Source organism: Leptodactylus fuscus, chromosome 5 (assembly GCF_031893055.1).
Source record: "Leptodactylus fuscus isolate aLepFus1 chromosome 5, aLepFus1.hap2, whole genome shotgun sequence".
NCBI classification, from domain to species: domain Eukaryota; kingdom Metazoa; phylum Chordata; class Amphibia; order Anura; family Leptodactylidae; genus Leptodactylus; species Leptodactylus fuscus.
In genome coordinates, this window is record NC_134269.1 from 66,047,696 (window position 1) to 66,073,242 (window position 25,547).

General features: G+C 41.4%; 1 protein-coding gene across 1 annotated transcript in view; it reads left to right on the forward strand.

Moving 5' to 3' along the window:
* ZNF710 (zinc finger protein 710) overlaps positions 1-25,547 on the forward strand; it is a 64,304-nt gene that overhangs the window by 13,135 nt on the left and 25,622 nt on the right. The window contains exon 2 of the mRNA XM_075273319.1: positions 8,354-8,416. The gene's annotated coding sequence lies outside the window, so the exon portion shown is untranslated. The remainder of the gene's footprint in view (positions 1-8,353; positions 8,417-25,547) is intronic.

Here is a 25,547-nt window from a genome sequence, read left to right on the forward strand (position 1 = left end):
AGGAGGAGACAGGCAGCCAAAACCCAGAAGTGGTGAGTTGGCTCACTATGACAGTATAATTTCATGCGGTTATGGATTTGATACAATATTCCCATATAAACTGCATCTTTACTACACATGCAATACTTTTCAGTAACAGAGGTATAACAAATATTGCACAAGTAGTTATATCTTTAATAATGTTAAAAGATCATCATGTCTACCAATAATTCTACATTGCTGACCCAGAGGAAGTCAAAACCCTATATAAAGTGGATGGCGATTATTCTATATTAGATGAAAAATTCCTTCCCTAACACTGAAATTAGAATAAACCCCTGGATCAACCTTTCATCTTCAAAAATCTAATATATCATTTGGAGATTAGTTATCACGCTCAATAGCTTATGTAGTTAGAGAAGTATTCAGTTCTTTCTAAGTGGTGACATGTTATCTGCCATTACTACCTTCTGGGGTAGGGCATTCCATAATTTGACTACTCTAAATGTAAAGATTCCTTTCCTATATACATAATAAACAGCATTTTTTTTTTCACTTTGGTCCTTTGCACGTCCCTTGGACAGGGCAAATCACGTGTTAGTTCTCTGTTGACCACACATGTATTTATTCATGTATATTAGATTGCATCTTAGGCGTCTTTACCTAGCTGAACAAGCCCAATTTTTCTAACCTCTTATTATGAGTGAGACCTTCCATCTAATTTAGTTATTTAGTTGCCTCCCTTTGTACTCTCTCTAGTTCTTCTATATACTTTTTTGAGTGTGGGGCCCAAAGCATAATACTGTGTCTGAGATGTGGTCTTACAAGAAATTAATAGAAATGTAATACAGTCCTATGAAAAAGTTTGGGCACCCCTATTAATCTTAATCATTTTTAGTTCTAAATATTTTGGTGTTTGCAACAGCCATTTCAGTTTGATATATCTAATAACTGATGGACACAGTAATATTTCAGGATTGAAATGAGGTTTATTGTACTAACAGAAAATGTGCAATATGCATTAAACCAAAATTTGACTAGTGCAAAAGTATGGGCACCCTTATCATTTTATTGATTTGAATACTCCTAACTACTTTTTACTGACTTACTGAAGCACAAAATTGGTTTTGTAACCTCACTGAGCTTTGAACTTCATAACCAGGTGTATCCAATCATGAGAAAAGATATTTAAGGTGGCCAATTGCAAGTTGTTCTCCTATTTGAATCTCCTCTGAAGAGTGGCATCATGGGCTACTCAAAACAACTCTCAAATGATCTGAAAACAAAGATTGTTCAACATAGTTGTTCAGGGGAAGGATACAAAACGTTGTCTCAGAGATTTAACCTGTCAGTTTCCACTGTGAGGAACATAGTAAGGAAATGGAAGACCACAGGGACAGTTCTTGTTAAGCCCAGAAGTGGCAGGCCAAGAAAAATATCAGAAAGGCAGAGAAGAAGAATGGTGAGAACAGTCAAGGACAAGCCACAGACCACCTCCAAAGAGCTGCAGCATCATCTTGCTGCAGATGGTGTCACTGTGCATCGGTCAACTATACAGCGCACTTTGCACAAATAGAAGCTGTATGGGAGAGTGATGAGAAAGAAGCCGTTTCTGCACGTACGCCACAAATAGAGTTGCCTGAGGTATGAAAAAGCACATTTGGACAAGGCAGCTTCATTTTGGAAACAAAAATTGAGTTGTTTGGTTATAAAAAAAGGCGTTATGCATGGCGTCCAAAAAGAAACAGCATTCCAAGAAAAACACATGCTACCCACTGTAAAATTTGGTGGAGGTTCCATCATGCTTTGGGGCTGTGTGGCCAATGCCGGCATCGGGAATCTTGTTAAAGTTGAGGGTCGCATGGATTCCACTCAGTATCAGCAGATTCTTGAGAATAATGTTCAAGAATCAGTGACGAAGTTGAAGTTACGCCGGGGATGGATATTTCAGCAAGACAATGATCCAAAACACCGCTCCAAATCCTCAGGCATTCATGCAGAGGAACAATTACAATGTTCTGGAATGGCCATCCCAGTCCCCAGACCTGAATATCATTGAACATCTGTGGGATGATTTGAAGCGGGCTGTCCATGCTCGGCGACCATTTAACTTAACTGAACTTGAATTGTTTGTCCAAAATACCTTTATCCAGGATCCAGGAACTGATTAAAAGCTACAGGAAGCGACTAGAGGCTGTTATCTTTGCAAAAGGAGGATGTACTAAATATTAATGTCACTTTTATGTTGAGGTGCCCATACTTTTGCACCGGTCAAATTTTGGTTTAATGCATATTGCGCATTTTCTGTTAGTACAATAAACCTCATTTCAATCCTGAAATATTACTGTGTCCATCAGTTATTAGATATATCAAACTGAAATGGCTGTTGCAAATACCAAAATATTTAGAACTAAAAATGATTAAGATTAATAGGGGTGCCCAAACTTTTTCATAGGACTGTAATATATTGGGATTCCGGGACATTATCTCTCTTTTTATACATCCTAGGATCTAATTTGCTTTTGCAGCTGCTGCTTGACATTGAGTGCTGTTGCTTTTCTTACTTGTAACCAGAATACCCAAACCCTTCTCTGTTGTCCCCAGTGTTATTCCATTTAGTCTATATACAGTAGTACAATTACTGGTTACTTTGTAACATTTACTTGGGATAAGATCCAGTCGGATTTCTTGAGAAATGAAATTCTAAATCTTGCACAAAAAAATGACTCTTTTTTAAACAGTAGGAAATGTGTAGATTATCTTGGAGAAAAAATGTTGGTTGTTTCTTGATGATTTCCTTTAAGAAGGAAATCAGAGCATAGAATGATGGATTGGTTTTAGGTATTCTAAATTTATCTTTCCTGTTGCCCTATCCTCTCACATGTGCACAGTCAAGGGAAACATACACAGTGTAAGGCTAAGGCCCCACGGGCCGTATCCGCAGCACTAAAGCGCTGCGGGAAGAACCGCTGCGTGAACGCATTGTGGTTCTTTCCACAGCACTTTTAAGAGAAAGTTCACAGAGTTTTCCTCTGTGGACTTTCTCTTCACATTATATCTACGGGAAAGCTGCTGGCATTTCCGTAGATATAATTGACATGCGTGACCGTTCTGTGATCTTTTCCGCAAAGTGGGGATGGGATTCGCATGAATCCCATCCACTTTGCCTGCACTGTACAACACAGCGATTTTTCCTGCAGCGTCTCCGCTGTGGGCAAATTGCGGCGTTTCTGGTTCGTGGGGCTCCGGCCTAAAGGTCTGAGGTTCCAACTCCTGATTTTATTTCTGAGCTTTTATGGGCTGACATGGAATAATAACATTATAAATTCAGTATACAGTACCTATTTCCATTTAAACCTGTCTAGAAGTATTGTATTGTCTTTCATACCTTTTTTTTAGTTATCATCATAATCCCTTTTTTTTTTTTTTTTTTTTACTTGATATATTTTTTTTTGTCAATATGGAAAATCCAAGCTTGAGTTGGAATCCAATCAGATGTCTACATTCTGTTGCATCCGCTATTCCCTTTTATACAGTTTGGATATGTTCATACTGCATGATTTGTGCTCATTTTGAGGTGGATTCTGCCTCTTACTCTTACTGTAATGCTAGAATCTGCAGGCAGCAAAAGAGAGGAAACTATATCTGTATGAGATGGAATGAAAAAACATGTATGAAATGGCTAAAACACTCAACAATAAAGGGATTCGATCATTAGAATCCTGCTTTTGCTAAAACCACATCAGAATAGCCTTAAGAAAGGCTATTATTCACCTACCTTTAGAAGTCTTCTCCACGCCACCGTTCGGTATATATTCCTGATTTCTTCATTATGGTAATGAGTCTTCTCACAGCACTGGGGGCGGAAATAGATGACGGACATGAGCAGTGGGTGCAGTCCCCCATTTTCCTGTGCCCAACAGGAGAGAAGAGGCAGAGAACATCAAGGCGGCGGCACTGGAAAGTTTTCTCGCAGCACAGGAGACACCCCCAGTGCTGTTTGAGCACTGGGGACCACCCCCAGTGCTGTGAGAAGACTCATTACTAGAGATGAGCGAACAGTGTTCTATCGAACACATGTTCGATCGGATATCAGGGTGTTCGCCATGTTCGAATCGAATCGAACACCACGTGGTAAAGTGCGCCAAAATTCGATTCCCCTCCCACCTTCCCTGGCGCCTTTTTTGCACCAATAACAGCGCAGGGGAGGTGGGACAGGAACTACGACACTGGGGGCATTGAAAAAAATTGGAAAAAGTCATTGGCTGCCGAAATCAGGTGACCTCCATTTTAGACGAATAGTGGATTTCAAATCCGGGTCATATGAGAATGTGAACTTTGTGACTATGAGACAGGGATAGCTGTACAGGCAGGGATAGCTAGGGATAACCTTTATTTAGGGGGGAATGTTATTAAAAATAACTTTTTGGGGCTCTATCGGGTGTGTAATTGTGATTTTTGTGAGATAAACTTTTTCCCATAGGGATGCATTGGCCAGCGCTGATTGGCCGAATTCCGTACTCTGGCCAATCAGTGCTGGCCAATGCATTCTATTAGCTTGATGAAGCAGAGTGTGCACAAGGGTTCAAGCGCACCCTCGGCTCTGATGTAGCAGAGCCGAGGCTGCACAAGGGTTCAAGCGCACCCTCGGCTCTGATGTAGGAGAGCCGAGGGTGCACTTGAACCCTTGTGCACACTCTGCTTCATCAAGCTAATAGAATGCATTGGCCAGCGCTGATTGGCCAGAGTACGGAACTCGACCAATCAGCGCTGGCTCTGCTGGAGGAGGCGGAGTCTAAGATCGCTCCACACCAGTCTCCATTCAGGTCCGACCTTAGACTCCGCCTCCTCCGGCAGAGCCAGCGCTGATTGGCCGAAGGCTGGCCAATGCATTCCTATGCGAATGCAGAGACTTAGCAGTGCTGAGTCAGTTTTGCTCAACTACACATCTGATGCACACTCGGCACTGCTACATCAGATGTAGCAATCTGATGTAGCAGAGCCGAGGGTGCACTAGAACCCCTGTGCAAACTCAGTTCACGCTAATAGAATGCATTGGCCAGCGCTGATTGGCCAATGCATTCTATTAGCCCGATGAAGTAGAGCTGAATGTGTGTGCTAAGCACACACATTCAGCACTGCTTCATCACGCCAATACAATGCATTAGCCAGTGCTGATTGGCCAGAGTACGGAATTCGGCCAATCAGCGCTGGCTCTGCTGGAGGAGGCGGAGTCTAAGGTCGGACCTGAATGGAGACTGGTGTGGAGCGATCTTAGACTCCGCCTCCTCCAGCAGAGCCAGCGCTGATTGGTCGAGTTCCGTACTCTGGCCAATCAGCGCTGGCCAATGCATTCTATTAGCCCGATGAAGTAGAGCTGAATGTGTGTGCTTAGCACACACATTCAGCTCTACTTCATCGGGCTAATAGAATACATTGGCCAATCAGCGCTGGCCAATGCATTCTATTAGCTTGATGAAGCAGAGTGTGCACAAGGGTTCAAGCGCACCCTCGGCTCTGATGTAGCAGAGCTGAGGGTGCACAAGGGTTCAAGTGCACCCTCGGCTCTCCTACATCAGAGCCGAGGGTGCGCTTGAACCCTTGTGCAGCCTCGGCTCTGCTACATCAGAGCCGAGGGTGCGCTTGAACCCTTGTGCACACTCTGCTTCATCAAGCTAATAGAATGCATTGGCCAGCACTGATTGGCCAGAGTACGGAATTCGGCCAATCAGCGCTGGCCAATGCATTCTATTAGCCCGATGAAGTAGAGCTGAATGTGTGTGCTAAGCACACACATTCAGCACTGCTTCATCACGCCAATACAATGCATTAGCCAGTGCTGATTGGCCAGAGTACGGAATTCGGCCAATCAGCGCTGGCTCTGCTGGAGGAGGCGGAGTCTAAGATCGCTCCACACCAGTCTCCATTCAGGTCCGACCTTAGACTCCGCCTCCTCCAGCAGAGCCAGCGCTGATTGGCCGAATTCCGTACTCTGGCCAATCAGCACTGGCTAATGCATTGTATTGGCTTGATGAAGCAGTGCTGAATGTGTGTGCTTAGCACACACATTCAGCTCTACTTCATCGGGCTAATAGAATGCATTGGCCAGCGCTGATTGGCCGAATTCCGTACTCTGGCCAATCAGCACTGGCTAATGCATTGTATTGGCTTGATGAAGCAGTGCTGAATGTGTGTGCTTAGCACACACATTCAGCTCTACTTCATCGGGCTAATAGAATGCATTGGCCAATCAGCGCTGGCCAATGCATTCTATTAGCGTGAACTGAGTTTGCACAGGGGTTCTAGTGCACCCTCGGCTCTGCTACATCAGATTGCTACATCTGATGTAGCAGTGCCGAGTGTGCATCAGATGTGTAGTTGAGCAAAACTGACTCAGCACTGCTAAGTCTGCATTCGCATAGGAATGCATTGGCCAGCCTTCGGCCAATCAGCGCTGGCTCTGCCGGAGGAGGCGGAGTCTAAGGTCGGACCTGAATGGAGACTGGTGTGGAGCGATCTTAGACTCCGCCTCCTCCAGCAGAGCCAGCGCTGATTGGTCGAGTTCCGTACTCTGGCCAATCAGCACTGGCCAATGCATTTCTATGGGGAAAAGTTAGCTTGCGAAAATCGCAAACTGACAGGGATTTCCATGAAATAAAGTGACTTTTATGCCCCCAGACATGCTTTCCCTGCTGTCCCAGTGTCATTCCAGGGTGTTGGTATCATTTCCTGGGGTGTCATAGTGGACTTGGTGACCCTCCAGACACGAATTTGGGTTTCCCCCTTAACGAGTTTATGTTCCCCATAGACTATAATGGGGTTCGAAACCCATTCGAACACTCGAACAGTGAGCGGCTGTTCGAATCGAATTTCGAACCTCGAACATTTTAGTGTTCGCTCATCTCTACTCATTACCATAATGAAGAAACCGGAAATATATATCGAAGAGCAGCATGAAGAAAACTTCTAAATGTAGGGGAAGAATAGCCTTTCTTAAGGCTATTCCGATGTGGTTTTAGCTACAAACGGGATTCTAATGATAGAATCTCAAGTGGGTTGTTCTGTGGCGAAATAAAAAATAAGAAAGAAAATGTAGTCAAAATATATGTAAAATATGAGAAAGTAGTACTCGCCTCACTGATCTTTTATTGCTCCCGCTCTGACATTTGCCAGGTTACCACTGGTCCTTACTTCCTGGGCCTGTTTTCACATGCAGGAAATGTCCACTCCGTCAATCACTGGTGGAGTGAACGTTTCCTGTGTGTCGATAGGGACTGGGAAATAGAGACCAGGAGGTGATCCAAACAGTATCTGAGCCCAATCTGTGTATAAAGATTAATGAAAAGAAAATGTTTTTTTTTTCACATCAAGTTCTGGCTTTTATTTCTCCATTGTAAGTTAGCAAAGGAAAGTCCCTTGGTGCCTTTAAGCTGGACATGAAGATTGGAATGTTGGACAGATCAAGGACATATACTAAGTGATATACATGTGTATTCCACATAAAATAACAATGATGGAGCATATTTTCTCACAACCCCATTCTGCTGTAAGAATAAATTAACATTTGGGTGTTATCTTATCCCTTATTAAAAAAGTGGTTTCTTACCTTACCTTGCAGTCTTACCGTGATAGAGTAAGTAGGGAAGCAGCCATTTTTATAGAGGAATAGAATAGAGAATGTTTCCTCTCTGACATTTACCTGGTCACCATTGATCTCTACTTCCTGCTCCTGCTTTGACGTACAGGAAATGTCCACTCCGTTAATCATTGGTGAAGCGATCATTTCCTGTGTGTTGAGGGGACTGGGAGACCAGGAGGTGATCCAAACAGTATCAGAAGAGGAGCAATGTTTTTAACCCATTCTGAACTTTTTTTCTTTTGTTTATTTAGAAAAAGAACATTCCTAGAAGACAACCATTTAGGGGCCCTTTGTAACTACTCTAGTGCCACCTTTTTATCCATATGCCTTACTTTTCCCGTGGCGATCTTTCTGTCTGTGGCCCGCTCTGTAGGATCTTAGTCTTAAACATTTATGGTGATTACAATAAAGTGAGCCAGCGCTGTCGGTCCTATCTAGAACAGGAAGATAATTATTACTATTCAGAAGGGTCTGACAACTGCTTCACAAAGAGAATAAATCATTTTTACCAGAGGGGTTTATTTTTCTATTGTTGGGTAAAATCCCTTTTTCGATTCATCTTTCCTGCTGTCTGTTTCTATTTTCTTATTATCTATTAAGTATAAACTTGTAATTTCTTTTTTGTTCCTTCTAGCTTGCTTCTTCATATGTTTTATTATTGCCAATTATAAAATGTGTTTAAAAAACATTAAGATTTACAAGCGTTTTAATGCAATATGTCATTTTCCCATTTAGACAGATCAGTTGTGAAGACTCTACAACAGTTGGTGCCTGAAGTCAACACTCCCATGTTTAGCAGTAAGTATGATTATCTTCCGTATGTCGGGAAAACCTCAGGGGAAAGCAAGCTGCAGATATTGTGATGGCCATAAAAGGGTTACACTGGTTGTAGGAAGGAAGATGCTAAGTCATTGAACAGCCATCATCTTTTTCCATGTGGTAAAGAATGGTAGAGCTGCACCTGAAGTCTCTTTTACTAAGCATAAAGGCCTTGCCACAAAGCACATTCACTTGGAACAATGTTTTACTTCTCAATGGGAAGAGGCATTGTGGAGTCGTCATTTGTGGATTAGAAATGTGACCACCTTTAAGACCCTTATATATAATGTATAAGTAAAATCACTATTGTGATAAGTAATGTTTTATTATTATCTATAAAGCAAGGCCTACACAGTTCCAAGGGTGCAAAATCTCCTACAGGCCATGAATATTGTTTTCATTTGACTAAACATAGTACAGAGTATCCACAGTGTACTGTCATCTTGACCGTTCATTCCTTTTATTCCTATATTAGCCATAGTGATCAAACTGTAAATCTATAGGGAAACCGACACATTTCCAAAGGTGTAATTGACATGCTGCAGTTTCCAAAAATGCATGTATCTCTCTTCAATGTGTGGATGGGATTCACTAGAATCCCATCCACTTTGCAGACATTGTAATACACCACGTGGGGCCTTAGGGTATGTTCACACAGCGTTATTTCATGCATGGAAAAACTGCTCAAATCTGCCTCCCATTATTTCACTTTGCAGTTAAATAATGAATAATCTGCACTTATGGTAGTAGTAATAATAATAATAATAATAATATAATATATTTTTTTATATAGTGCAAACATATTCTGCAGCACTTTACAGATCATGTGATGTGAGGTCCAACTTTTGGCATCCTAGACCGTCAGCTGTTTGAAGAGGTCTTTAGTGGTCTTTTCATTCTTTACATTGCTGTATATGGCATGCTCTATACCAGGGGTAGGGAACGTACGGCTCTCCAGCTGTTGCAAAACTACAACTCCCAGCATGCATACTGGCTCTGCTGTTCTGGGAACTCCCATGGAAGTGAATGGAGAATGCTGGGAGTTGTAGTTTCACAGCAGCTGGAGAGCCAAAGGTTCCCTACCCCTGCTCTATACCTTTCACTTGTGGCTGTGCTTGGTATCACAGCTTCAACCTATGTGAGTTGGAGGCTGAGAATTAGAGCCACTGCTCTAATATTGATATAAGGATAGGCCATCAACTTTAACAACCTGGACAACCCCTTTAAAGGGATTCTACCATTAAAACCTTTTTTTTGTGTGGATAAGACGTCGGAATAGCCTTTAGAAAGGCTATTTGTCTCTTACCTTTAGACGTGGTCTCCGCTGCGCCGTTCCTTAGAAATACCAGTTTTTACCGGTTTGAAAATTAGTTCTCTCGCAGCGATGGGTGCGGCCCCAGCGCTCAAACGGCAATGGGAGCGTCCCCACCGTTGCAATAGAAGTGTTTGAGCTCTGGGGCCCAGGTTAAAAAACGGTATTTCTAAGGAATCGCGCAGCGGAGACCACGTCTAAAGGTAAGAGACTAATAGCCTTTCTAAAGGCTATTCTGACGTCTTATCCACAAAAAAAAAAGTGGTAGAATCCCTTTAAGGGGACCCATTTTTGGACTGTTTCATTCATCTGAATAGGGGTAGTAGAAATCCATGCACATACTAAAGAAGCAATCACATTTAGATGGATATGGCACACAGTCAGTCGCAGAGATTTCAGCAGCAGTTCTGCTTGACATGAATATACCCTGTTAAGGTCCTCTTACAAATATCATAATGTACAAGTCTTATATACATTACATTACGGTACATCTGATTTTGTTCTGTATACCACAATGGTATGTGATGGGAGTCTTTATTATTATTATTTATTTATATAGTCTTCAGCATGTTACCTGTTCTAATGACATTCTGTGGAATGAGTAATGCCCGCTCCTGTCTGTTTCTCAGACTCTTTTTGTGTAAACTTTTCCCCATATTAATACGGAAGCGTAGGTCAATTACTTAAGATTCTAGCCTCCCTCCCCCACTTCAGCAGCTCTTCCTCGGCCCACACTGGAAAAGCAGAAAGTAGAAGAACAAGGAAAGAAAAGAAGCATTAACATTGTGCTTTTGATTGGCAGTGCCTGTGAAGGAGAGGTTATTTCATGTGGCTGTTTCTTTTCAGGCAACCTTTTCTTTATGTACACACCATTCATCTGGGTACAGTTCTCTATTCAAAATCCTTTTCTTTTTCATTCCTTTCTTTTTTTTCCAATCACTCTTTCCCCCTCCTTTCTTTTCATTTCTCTCTTTTGTGGATTTCCACCCCCCCCCAGGCTGATGCATTTCTTTTCTTTTTATGTTCTTCCTGTGTTCAGTTCCTTTTTAGCTTCTTGTGCTTGCTCTCTCTCTTTCTCTTTTGCATTGAGTATTTATTATGTGTTTTATGGGGGAAGGGAAGAGAACAGTAGTAGCAGTGCAGTGAATTGTCGGCAAATTTCCCATGATAAGAAATTAAGTAAAAAGATGTTTTTACCAGATTACAATTGGCTGGGTATAGAGCATTGTGGAGCTGTATATAAAGGGAACCCGTCAGGTGGATTTTACAGCTGTATACTGGCCCTATCATGTGCAGGATCCAATAATTCCCTTTCCACTGTTTCCCCTCAGTAATCTTTCTGTTGCAGTGAAGTAACTTAGAAATGTTTGAAAGCATAAAAAGTCATGTGTAAGTTATCCTAAGTAGTCAAAGGGGTGGAGAGCAGCTTCAGGCTAGTTACGATGTCCTCTTACTAGTCACTCCTCCTGGGCAGGACTGACTTCTCCCTCAAGATGTCGGGGAGTGAGGGGACAGTGAGGGACATGTCAGTCATGCCCAGGAAGTGCAGCTACCAAGTGAATAGGACGACTGCTCCCCATCCATCATGACTACTTAGGATATGACTTTTTATCCTTTCAAACATTTATAACTTCACTTTTCTGCAACAGAAAGATTACAGTAGAAAGGGAATTGCTTCATCTTGCGCATGATGGGGCCGGTTTGTGGTGGGACTGTGACCATTTGACATGTTCCCTGTAAGTCTAGGGAGAAATGCATATATTGCTTGCCTTTCTGACTACAACTTTTAGCCAGATATAGTGGCTATCTGTGAAAATGCTCTAATACAATAGAAGAAAAGTTAGACAGACAGTACATGTACAGCTCAGATTTAAGAGCACTCGCTGCAGAGAGCAATGTATTGTTGTTGGTCCATTTTTTATCACGCAGTTTGGAGGTTCTAACCTGCAGTTGTATATCTAAGTGATGTCTGCTATCTGTGTATCTAGCTCTTCCAGAATTATTAGCAGAAACAGTGTACTTTTGTAAAATGTTTCAATGTACAAGAGCAAAAAGAATACAAATAAGGCCTGGTTCACATCTGCATTTGGTGTTCCGTTTAGGGAGTCCACTTGGGCAATGAATGCACATGGTCCCCATAGACTAAAATGGGGTCCGTGTGTTTTCCGCGCGGTGTCCGCACCCGTCAAGAACTACTTTTCTTTCTGCATGATTCGTGCAGACACCACACGGAAAACACACGGACCTCATTATAGTCTATGGGGTCGTTGTGCTTTCATTGCTCCTCGCTTTTTAATACGATCAGTATTCTGTTCAGGGGGTCCCCAAGCAGACTTCCCGAATGCAATACCGAACACAGATGTGAACCAGGCCTAACAACATATTTAGCTTATCCTTGGCAGGTGGGATGCACAGAGGGTACTGTAGCGTCCAGGCCTTAGTTCCTGCCTTCTTAGAAGTGGGGCATTGGTAACGCTAGGGTCACACTAGCATCTCTTCTGCATTGTTCAAGTCTGTCAGAGGACCTGAACAACAGAGAGGTGGACCACTAACACAGCAGTTACACTAGGAGCCCGGTGGACCCCATTGACTCTAATGGTTGGTGGTTTGGTTGTCCGTCATTTTTTAAACTGAAACTGACGGTATGAATAGATTAACAACCGAATGTTATCTTATCCCTTGTTTAAAAAAAGAAAAGTGCTTCTTTACGCAGTCTGATAGCGTATGTAGGGACACAATACATTTCAAAGAGGAATAACAGAGGAACAGTACAATGCTATAATAGAAAAGGTTCTAGAATTCTTTTTGTGAGAAATAAAAGTTCACAGGTGTTCTTTAAGCAGGGAATACACATTAGAAACATTGCCGTCTAAAAGCTTATTCAGCTGACACCTATCTCTCCCTATTCCACATATTTATGTATGCTTGTCTCAGTGACATGTTCTCAGTAGCGACAGGGGGCAAAGTCACTGCTGTATAACCTACCTGAGAATAAAAGCATTGGATATGTTGGAATTGAACTTGTCTGACCCTTGTATATGTATAGGGGCTTACTAACCTCATCCATTAGTATATTGTTGGGAGGCCCCATCATACACATTATATGATTGGCTAGTCCCAACAAAATCTACAAGGTTGACTATTGTTTACAAGGCTGTATTGTTAATGACTATTGTGGTCAGCTTTATAAACTGTGCTATGATGTCTGTCCAGTATGGCAGTCCTCTTTTACTATGAAAGAGTCACAGTGAGTGGCAAAGAAACTAGAATATTGATTGAGAGTTTCTGAAATCTGGTTATGTTTACAATGTCAATGTCATTTATCTATTGTAGGGGTCTTTAGCAGTGTGACCTGACCTGAGTCATGTCTGAAGCTCAGAGCGTGTTTTGCTTTTTGTAGAACTATTAGTCCTTTTTACTTTATTCATCATAGAAAATTATTTTTGTACTAATGGAGTAAGAAGCAGACAGCTTTTTTCCCTTTGTAATGACTGCACAGAGTCAAATGAATGAGAGATGATTTTTCAGCATCCTGATCTGATCACTATATAGAGAACAGCACTGTCTTCTTCTTGCTCCATTTGTGTATCAGCTGATCGGTGGGGGTGCCGAGTGTCAGACTCTCACTCATCTGATATTGCTGACATATTCTTATGATAGATTATCAATATTTTTAGCCCTGAAAACTCCTTTGGGACGGGGCCCCATGGGCCAGAAATGCAATGAACTCCATGAACTTTCTGTTCAAAGTGCTGTGGGAAGAATCGCGATGCGTTCCGGCTGAGGTTGTTCCCGTAGCGGTTGTTCCCGTTGCGGAAAAGCTACTTTCTTGTTGCAGATTTCACTGGGATATTTTTTTGAGCCAACCTGGGTGTGGATTGAGCAGAAGGAAGAAGTGTAAATGCTTCCTTTATATTTTCCATTCCTTTTGTAGCCACTACTGACTTTGGCTCAAAAAAACGCAGCAAAATCTGCAAAGCCCCCCCCCCCAAAAAAAAAAACAAAAAAAACCCAACAAACTTTTCTGCAACGTGGGGCCTTAGCCTCAACTTGTAAAAAATGCTGTAGCCACGTTTCAGTAAACCTAGTATATATCGAAGTAACAATTCCAGAAGTACATTTACTTTACTTAGTAGATTTTCTAACTGCAGAAGGAAATGAGGTTGTTTTAATGTGGAACTGGTTCGTGCTAATGTGATTAAGAAGACACAACCCAGGTTTTCATGTCCAGAACCTTAGATACTGCATTAACTCTTGATGTTATGTGTATTATTTTGTTTATTGACAGCATGTATTACAACTAGAGATGAGCGAACACTATTCAGAACAGCCGTTCCGAATAGCACGCTCCCATAGAAATGAATGGATGTAGCCGCCACACGGGGGGAAGGGGGGGGGGGGGGTTAAGCGACCGGCCGCCGGCAAAGTCTGCGTGCCGGCCGCTTCCATTCATTTCTATGGGAGCGTGCTATTCGGAACGGCTGTTCTGAATAGTGTTCGCTCATCTCTAGTTGTAATACATGCTGTCAATAAACAAAATAATACACATAACATCAAGAGTTAATGCAATATCTAAGGTTCTGGACATGAAAACCTGGGTTGTGTTCGCTCATCTCTAATTACATTATATACAGTATAATGTCTTAAATGAAAGGACATATATAGATATATAGAGATGTTTTCCCTTTGTATATTGTATCTCATTACTTTCTAGGTGTCTTAATCTAGCTAAGCGTTGAGGTTGATTTCTTCATTTAGGAAGATCCAGATGGTGTTCTATGGCAGACTGAATTCAGAATAAAGTCTTCCTTGGATCTACTGCAGTAAACAACCAAGCGAGGTCAATGCAGAGATTCCAGATAGTTGGCATTGCTTTCAGCTGTAGGTTAGCATGTGACGAATCCTGATGAACAGGTTGTTCTACTGAGGAAGATACAGGGAAGTGAAAAGAGAGTAGGGTTTGTATAATTAATTTTCTTTGTTTTCTTAATAGGTTATAATATTGTAAGTCATCAGAAAAATTCTTAAGTTTAGCACAAACTAAGATAAAAGCATTAACCACAAAACTCAACAAACATATGCAATAGTTAGACAAGTACACGCAAGCAAACACAGAGACTGGGAGTGACCCGCATGATATATATGGAGAAGATGAATAAAAGGCAACTGTCTGCCAGCTACTTATTATATCTATATCCGCAATTCTCTTCCAAGCCAGCAGACTAGTAAAGCTAGTCAAACTGGATTCATGTACTCCTATTTATAAGGTCTGTTCCGTAAAATATAATTAATACAAATTGTTATTAGCACAATTACCTCAGCGTCATACTATCTTGTACATTTAACAAGCCAAGACAAGCGGTCCTATATAGAGGTCATGTCATCTTTCCTGAGAGGTCTCTTTTAGTAAACATTTGTATTCGCCTATAAAATTGGTGAACATTCTTTCCTATAACAAATGCATTATGCCATTCCTCTGTTGTTCCTCCAGGGAATTAATAAATAAGTTGACTATTGGCCAGTACCATTCCCTTTGTCAAAGGGGTGTATCCCAACAAAGTCTGACACTGTGTACAGAGGCACAGCTTCATGTTGCAACCCCCCCTGTCAATTTGTTCAAAGATGTTTCCAGAGGAAGAGCAGAACATTGCTTCATGGTGAACACAATCATTTACTAAAACAAACCTGTAAGGAGGGTTGACTGGCACAATTTTTAGTGGTTATTGGGTAAATCACATGTTATGCAAATAGCTACTCACTGTATACATACCAGATCTTACTCATCTCTAATCTGACCAAAAATAGGCCATGGTCTGTAGAATGTGCCTTCTGTTTCTTTTGTTGTTTGCCACTATGGCCCAAATTTGCTATTGTGGTTATGACTAGACTCTGGCGTAAATTTTGCAGCTCTAATTTGAAATAACATTTTTTCCAAATTGGTTGATGTTTGGGTATGGCTTAGATGTGTCCGAATCCGCCAAAATTGTATAATAAAATTCTTGCTCAAAGTAAGCCAACTAAAAAACTAGACTAGACAGTCTAAAGAGAAGCCAAGTTTATCATCTAGTATCAACCACTTTGAGAAACCTGGTGTATTTGCAGACTATAGGTTTACGCTGTCTAACTATTAGTAAATCTGGGCCACTTTGCTCTTTGTCCACTCTTCCAAGTTGAGTCATCTACTTCATCTCAGTGTGTGCAGGGAAGCAACAACCATATGTTGTGTTGCTTCACTATTCTTTAACATATGGATGGCATCAGCTCCTTCAACCTAAGTGGAGTAAGATCAGGGAAGCTCAATGCTATGAGCACATCAGGTTGGAAATGTTGAATACTTAGTGCTACAGCCAAAGCCAATTTAAGATAAGATAATCCTTTAATAGTCCCACCATAGGGAATTTCAGTGTGTTACAGCAGCATGGATAATACAGTAATATATTACAAGAAAGAACACATACAACCTCAGAATAGCAGATGGAAAAGATACTAGGAATCATAGCAACTAAAAGAAAGACTTCAGAATCATTTAGTTCTAGGTGCGGAGTGATCTCCGCTTAGCCTGATTTTGATTATACAACCTGACTGCGGTTGGGAGGAAGGACCTCCGATAGCGCTCCTTCTCATACTTGGGTTGAAGCAGTTGGTCACTGACAATACTGCCCAGAGTTCTCACGGTCTCATACATGGGATGGGAGTTGTTCTCCAGAATGGAGCTCACCATGGACAGTATCCTTCTGTCACCCACCACCTGTACTGGGTCCAGGGAGCTCACCAGGACAGAGCAGGCACTTTTAACCAGCCAGTCAAGTCTATTTCTAATACAATAATAATACAAAATAGAGGGGTATTCCAGCCACAAGAAGTTACTCCCTATCCACAGAATAGTGTTGTTGAAAGTGTGGTTCCAAGCACTGCCACCCCTACCGTTCATGAGGACAGGCGTTTATGCACCCATTTTGAACTGGGGTGATGGTCAGAAATATACACCCTTCACTCTCTTCATTTTAATGATACTGGCAGTATTGTATAGCAGATGAAGTATAGCATTCAGATATGTAGGGCAGTCCTATTGAAGTGAACAGAAAAGAAGACTGCATTTCTAATAACCACCTTCTTTCAAAACACCCCAGTTCTCGTGATTGCTGGGGTTGGACCCCTATTGATCAGCAACTTATTCCCCATCGTGTGGAAAGGGGTTAACATATTGTTGCCAGTATACCTCCTTGCATACATTGAAGCCTTTTTAAGACAACCACCCGCAATTGCACCGAAAAGTAGTTTTAAGGGTAGTCTTCTCTACAAAGATGGTCACTATACGCTATATATAATGGAACTGAGTATCGGTCACAGCAAATTTGGTTTGATAAGTGCATGGTCTTGTCAAAGAGGTGGTCTTTTGGAGGGGTTTCACAGCACATACATAGAGGTATGACTTCAATTATCAATGTAGGCTTTCAGCCTTGACAAACCTTTCAAGTCATTTAGTATGCAATGTCCTCTGCGAGCATCAGGACATATGAAGGTCAAATGGATTATTGTTCAGGAATAAAATGATCAGCATTTGTTGCCCCAAGCTCCATGACAATAAGCTTGGGAAGTTACAGCTATAAGCAGGGACCGATGATAGAACATGTAATATATGTCCTTCCTTTATATATATTTTATATATATATGAGTAGATACATTTATAAATTGCAGCCATCGACTGCCGCCATCCCGGTCTCCCATAGAAAAATAGAAAAATACATTAGCTTGTTGCTAGGATATGATAAATACATGTCAGTGATGTCATTGTGATCTAGTCTTAATGTTTTTAATGCTCAATAAAATGACAGAAATCTGTTTTTACCAAGAGATCTCACCTGATGAATTGTAATGTTAGAAAAAAAAAAAAATCCCACCTTTTTTTCCCCCCTCTGTCTATATTTTCTCTGTGTATTCTCACCAGGAGACGCCGTATATTAAAGTTTTCTTGATTTGTGTGTTTACAGTAGCGCATGTTGGCTGGAAAAAAAACAGGAGGCAGAAGGAGATTAAAGTAAGGAGAGACAAAGACGGAGAGGTTTAAATGTAGGCAGAGATGTGGAGATAGATGAAAGGGGAAAAAAAGAGAAAGATAACAGGGGAGAAAAAGGCGCAAGGGATCCACAGAAGTAAGATAGCTGTTGCCTGGGTAACGGAAAGAATGAGAAAGAAGGACTGAGGGAGGTATGGAAAGAAGAGATGGCTGGAATATGCCTGCGGGTGGGGTAGGAGTGTGAGAATGGAAGGAAGCGAATTGTAAGTGCTCAATATACAATAAAAGATTGTTACCAAAGAACAAATGGACAGACAAATATCACACCCCCTTCTCAGGAGAAGAAAATGAAACGGATTTTCTGTCCATAACTAAATTCCACTAATATCATCATCTGGTTTCATCTGTGTGAAGAGGCCTATTCCCTGAGAGCTTCGTCTGCTCTGCAGGCAGCCATTGCTCTTCATTTGTCAGGCTTGTTTTACATATCACTTCATACGTTAGGGAGAGAAAACTCTGAAACTAGCTTTACCTGTTATTACTAGAGATGAGCGAGTACTGTTCGGATCAGCTGATCCGAACAGCACGCTCCATAGAAATAAATGGATGCACCTGGTACTTCCGCTTGGACGTAGCCGGTGCGCTTAACCCCCCGTGTGCCGGCTACGTCCATTCATTTCTATGCGAGCGTGCTGTTCGGATCGGCTGATCCGAACAGTACTCGCTCATCTCTAGTTATTATTTGTCTCATTGCTTCTAGAGGAACTTCTGACAAAAAGGTTTGATGTTGCCAAACAGTATATGTTTGCTTAATGTCCATTTTCTCAGAAAGGCAAGAAATATAGGAGGGGATGCATTGCCTGCAATGACTAGAGAAGGTACATGCCATATGCCACAAAGCAAAGATGGCACCAGTTGTAGGTAATAGTGCATGCCAATGAATTATGCCCAAATGTGCCAGACACATATTCTATTCAGAAAAGTGAAGACTTTTATAAATTCATCCTAAAGGAATCACAGCCTCCTAAGACCATCAAGTACAAATAAAGGGACTTACAGTCCTGTGAAAAAGTTTGGGCACCCCTATTAATCTTAATCATTTTTAGTTCTAAATATTTTGGTATTTGCAACAGCCATTTCAGTTTGATATATCTAATAACTGATGGACACAGTAATATTTCAGGATTGAAATGAGGTTTATTGTACTAACAGAAAATGTGCAATATGCATTAAACCAAAATTTGACCGGTGCAAAAGTATGGGCACCCTTATCATTTTATTGATTTGAATTCCCCTAACTACTTTTTACTGACTTACTGAAGCACAAAATTGGTTTTGTAACCTCAGTGAGTTTTGAACTTCATAGCCAGATGTATCCAATCATAAGAAAAGGTATTTAAGGTGGCCAATTGCAAGTTGATCTCCTATTTGAATCTCCTCTGAAGAGTGGCATCATGGGCTACTCAAAACAACTCTCAAATGATCTGAAAACAAAGATTGTTCAACATAGTTGTTCAGGGGAAGGATACAAAAAGTTGTCTCAGAGATTTAACCTGTCAGTTTCCACTGTGAGGAACATAGTAAGGAAATGGAAGACCACAGGGACAGTTCTTGTTAAGCCCAGAAGTGGCAGGCCAAGAAAAATATCATAAAGGCAGAGAAGAAGAATGGTGAGAACAGTCAAGGACAATCCACAGACTACCTCCAAAGAGCTGCAGCATCATCTTGCTGCAGATGGTGTCACTGTTCATCGGTCAACTATACAGCGCACTTTGCACAAATAGAAGCTGTATGGGAGAGTGATGAGAAAGAAGCCGTTTCTGCACGTACACCACAAATAGAGTTGCCTGAGGTATGAAAAAGCACATTTGGACAAGGCAGCTTCATTTTGGAAACAAAAATTGAGTTGTTTGGTTATAAAAAAAGGCGTTATGCATGGCGTCCAAAAAGAAACAGCATTCCAAGAAAAACACATGCTACCCACTGTAAAATTTGGTGGAGGTTCCATCATGCTTTGGGGCTGTGTGGCCAATGCCGGCATCGGGAATCTTGTTAAAGTTGAGAGTCGCATGGATTCCACTCAGTATCAGCAGATTCTTGAGAATAATGTTCAAGAATCAGTGACGAAGTTGAAGTTACGCCGGGGATGGATATTTCAGCAAGACAATGATCCAAAACACCGCTCCAAATCCTCAGGCATTCATGCAGAGGAACAATTACAATGTTCTGGAATGGCCATCCCAGTCCCCAGACCTGAATATCATTGAACATCTGTGGGATGATTTGAAGCGGGCTGTCCATGCTCGGCGACCATCTAACTTAACTGAACTTGAATTGTTTGTCCAAAATACCTTTATCCAGGATCCAGGAACTGATTAAAAGCTACAGGAAGCGACTAGAGGCTGTTATCTTTGCAAAAGGAGGATCTACTAAATATTAATGTCACTTTTCTGTTGAGGTGCCCATACTTTTGCACCGGTCAAATTTTGGTTTAATGCATATTGCACATTTTCTGTTAGTACAATAAACCTCATTTCAATCCTGAAATATTACTGTGTCCATCAGTTATTAGATATATCAAACTGAAATGGCTGTTGCAAACACCAAAATATTTAGAACAAAAAATGATTAAGATTAATAGGGGTGCCCAAACTTTTTCATAGGACTGTATATAAGTATAGGAATTGGCATTGTGGATTCTAACACTGGGGAAAAATTCATGAAGACTGCACTTACATATATCCAGAATGGATACACGCCTTCTCATAAATGAGACGTGCCCTTTGCCGAGCCATGTACTTGTAATGAAATCTATTCTTTCCAACCGTTTTCTGTCCTATATGATGCTAAATTTGGCAGGGCTGGTGGCCACATCGGCAGTAGGCCCTTGTCACACCCCCTTTTTGGGAAAGTAATATCAGGGACGCATAAAAAAAATCTCAAACCCAGGAAAACTGTCACAAGATAATAAATTGCCTTATTGGGTGAAGTTGGTCAAAATGTACAGCCCTGGTATCAAAATAAAAATACTTATTTATTGACATGATGGTGATGAAAAGCCTGATCTTACCGTTTTACTGCATTCATACTTATAAGGGCTCATTCACACTACGTAAACGCCAGCTTATTCAGAACGTAAAACACGTTCAGAATCAGTGGCATATCAAGCAGTTCCATTCATTTCTATGGGAGCCGACATACGAGTGCCCCCCATAGAAATGAATGAGCTGCTTTTTTCACTACGAGCGCTCCCATTGAAGTGAATGGGAAGTGCCCGCTTGTACGGCTAGCTCTGCTCCCCGTTTACGTAGTGTGAATGAGCCCTTACACTCATTTATGTCAGAGCTGGAGTCCAAGTCAGAAGTTTAGCTTACCAAGTCTGCAGGCCTGGTTAGTGCAGTCACATCCGAATGGAGTTGTCACGCACATGTAGGCCAAGAGGTGTCTTATTGTGCAATTCCTTTGGGTTCTATCTAGGTATGATTCTTCACAGCTAGTGGACACAGCACGTGACAGTAAATGCAGGTACATTCTTCAGGTTATGTCCTGGCATCTTGTATTTTCTCATTGTCCTTAATAATGAGAAAGCTCAAGGTCACGTCCCTTGTGGCATAATAAATAAGACAGCGGCTGAATGATTAATAGACTCTTGTCTTTAATCAGAACTAAAACCTAATGTCTTCCAAATGATCACAATGATATCATATGCCTTCGGTACCATGCCATATTTCTCTAGTAACAGTCCGCAATTCCTAGAAAATTGGAAGACAACTAATTTAACCTTTCTGCATTGTCTTACCCATTAGCCTATCCCCACATTAAGAAACGTAAGGCAGGAGACTCAATTTGAGGAAGCATTCAACCTTTTACAAGGGTATATCATCTACAGTTGTACAGCATGTTAGATTGCTGTCATCTTATAGAAGTCTCATTTATCTTGGGACAGTCACATGTGGGAATGATGAAACTGGTTCTAAACTAGAGGACAGAAAGGTCTCTGCGATATTGATGAGGTGTTTAGTAAGGGGAGCATTGGCCTACTTACGCTTGACTTTAGCATGATCTCTAAGTGTAGGACTAGATTCCTTGCAACGTTACGAGACACATTAGATCATACTGCTTTCAGAACAATTGCCACGAAATTCTGTAGAAAAGAGGAAACAAGCTATGTGCTTTTTCTGTGGTGTGGAATATTTGTAAAGTGGAAACATTGGGGAGATTTATGAAAACTGGTGTGTTAAATTCCAGTATTCGTATCTCCTGTGCTGGCAGAGGGTGTACCTCATTTATGAGGAGGCACAACCCTCCCTATAAATCAGGCGTACCCTCTGCAGGGCCATACATCTGCTCTGAAATCTGATTTCAGTCATCATTTATGTAAGTAACCTGGTGTAAATTATCACAAGTCTGGCAAAGATGGTGGTACCACCCATGCTACACACCCTGTAAGGGAAGTGAGAGGCTAGCGTAAAAAAAAGAAAATGGTTTGCACAAAAATTGTGTCTTTATAATGCCTCATAGGCCAAAAACTGACTTACAAGGTATAATAAAGCTCTCAATCTGTTGCTGTTGCATGTCCCTTTTATGATCAACAAAATTGAAGGGTATTATTTACTATTAAATGTGGATACATTTGCTTCCAATAGAAGTCTATGGAGTGAAGGAAGCAGCAGCTGAGGCTGTTGAAGGCTCTATTATGTGTTTTATCTCATTCCAGTGCTACACTACTCTTACTGCTGTAATATGTCCTGCATGCTGCTGCTTCTGAGGGTATGCTGCAGATGCGGGAACAGCTGTGTATGTGAGACATCAAAACAGCTAGTCTCCTGCTCCTTCCTCCCTCTCCTTAGACTTCTGGGCACCACTGGTATCCTGATCTTCCATTGTACAGACTAGCGTGTACGGATTGTATCAGCAAATCTACGCAGGGGAAGGAAGTGACTAAAATGTGAAATATTTTTCAATAATAAAATATATAGCAAAGTTTATCTGTCTTATCTTCTTATCTTAGCTATAGCCTGTACTGAGATGGGAAGTTGTTCATAGTCCGAGGTAGACTTTAATGGGTAGGTTTATTTTGAGTGGTCTCTAATATTGTTTGCAAATGTCTCTCTCCTTTCTATAAACTGGGATTTACCAAATGTCTGCTGATAGAGTATACTGTAGTTGTAATTCCTCTAGCTTGTTTTATTTACAGAATTGAAACCAGGGTGTGAAACAGTTGCTGCTCTGGGGACTTTTCTGGTTCCTGAAACATTTGCTGTTTTTGATACTTGGTTTGTGATATCAACAGCAACTGCCTTCTTAAGAGAGTCTTGCACCGCAAGCTGAGATTAGAGAAATAAATAGGTTTTCAAACATAAACACATCACTTATAAAAACAGCAAAGTAGCATTATGTATTCAGTAAAGTAGGACACACTCACTGCTTTGGAAAAACGCATGGTATGTTTGGAACGTAAATGGATACAGCGGAGTGGATGACATGAAAGGCGTTGTCTGAGAGTACAAAGGAAGTACTTACCGCCTTAATATGCTGCTCCTCCAGCACTAATGCTCTGGTTGACCGGGCTCTTCTTTGTTTACATCTTGGAAGCTTGGCTGTGCTGAACAATCACTAGTCTCAGCGGTCACATACCGTACTTACTGGGATCAGTAATCACTGGTCTCAGCAGTCCCTTACCGTACCTACTGGGGTAAACGCTTACAAGAAGTAATAGTAAAATAGGGAAGACTCACAGGTTTTCCTGGCATATTTTTATTACCTGTCCATAGGGTAGACCATCAATATCAGGTTAGAATGACGCTAGATTCACACCTGGGTCTTCGTTCTTCGGGTCCGCTTGAAGACCTGAATCCGCTTAAAAGAAACGCGTGGACCCCATAGATTATAAAATAAGATAATCCTTAAATAGTCCCACCATGGGGAAACGGGGTCTACTGAGTTTCCGTCCAAAAAATGCAGAGAGAAAAGCCCAACTTTTCTCTCCACATTTTTCAAGCAGATTTGGGAATGGTAACCCTGAATGGAATTCAGGCGCAGGTGTGAACCTAGCCTAAGGCCGACACTTGATTGCCACACCGATAAGTTGTTTGGGACTGCTGCTGAGTCAGGTACTATACAATGTATGGAGTGAAAAGCAGAGTTCTCTATGCATTTAAGGCCGGGTTCACACGATGTATTTTGGCACGTAATGTGTCACGTAGATGCCGCGGGATCTTTTGTGGGCCGTATATGCTCCCATTGTTTTCAATGGGAGCCGGTACTGTATACGCGATGCTATTTTGCGGCCGTGATTTTGCGGCGGCCGCAAAATAGCACCGCGTATACGGTACCGGCTCCCATTGAAAACAATGGGAGCGTATACGGCCCGCAAAAGATCCCGTGGTATCTACGTGGCACATTACGTGCCAAAATACATCGTGTGAACCTGGCCTTATAGTGGCTGTGGGATGATAATACAGCTAAGCTCCCATTCAGTTCAAGGGGAGCAGAGCTGCAGTAACAGAACTCCAGCTCCATAGACTGTATAGTAACAGGTCGCAGTAGTCCTGAACAGCTGATTAGTGCAGGGGCTGGGTGTTGGCCAACCACTGGTCACATGTTGCTGGTTTATCCTGAAGATACACCATCAAAAAGACCAGAAAATCCTTTTAAATTTTTCTCCTACTTTTTTCAAGTTTCTTGAATTCATCTTTCACAAGATCTATCCTTGCTTTGCTCCTACCGTATGTAAACTGAATAACCTAAATCCACACTGTGCCAATATTTACTTTACATTGACGATTTTGATCATGGATTGTATTCCAGAGATTAAAAAAAAATTAAAAAAACTTGACCAGTGCCCAGTGATGTTTGCTATATCGCCCAACTGTATGGAAAGATTTACATGTAATATTGGTAGGGATCACTGTACTGCAAATAGAAGTGTGACAGGTTTTACTTTGTTCAGTTAGGCCCATCACATGAGACCGGCTGTCTGGCACTGGTCAGGAAAGGTCATTTAACCTTAGAAAGTGAAGTTATATCTCAGGACAGAAGTCATAGACTTATAGATGTGACACATTTATCAAACATCGTGTTACATTTGATGCAAATCGTACCCCTGTAGGCTTCATCTCCCTCATGATGAATTTCCCCAAACTGCTTTTCTGTTAGTGGTCCCTCTGGAGAAGATTTTAATAGCTAGGTTTATATACACAACACTGCAGTTTGTGCACTAAATCTTTTAGATGTCCTATCTTTTGACCTGTTATGGTAACGACTAAAACGCTGAACATTTTTGAAGCATTTCTGTTAAAAATCCACAGAAAATAATATGCACTAACTGCATTTTTTTGCTTCTGATTTACTTCCTTGCATTGCGATGAAAATCCACAGAATTGAATTGACTTTGCACCACAGGTCAGCCTCTGCCGCACATTGTTTCCCGTAGTGTTTGGACGAGGATTGGAAAATTCTTATCCACTTTGCAGGAGTTGAAAAAATTCTGAATCTTTGTGAGAAAGAGGTTCCGCAGCATAAAACAAAAGCATACAAATGCAGCATTTCTGCTCAGTGTGTTCCAAGCCTTAGGAATATTTTATGAACTCTTCAGAGGGATATACACAGCAAGGGTGCAGAAAATGAAAGAAACTAAATTATGCTGTCAAAAGACTTGGAGACTTTAGACACTGTATAAAGTTCATGCTTATAAAAGTCGTCTTGAAGACAGTACACACAGTGCTTTTTCGAGTTAGGCTGGTTCTAGTAGGGTTAATGTACATGTGGTTTACCGCAGC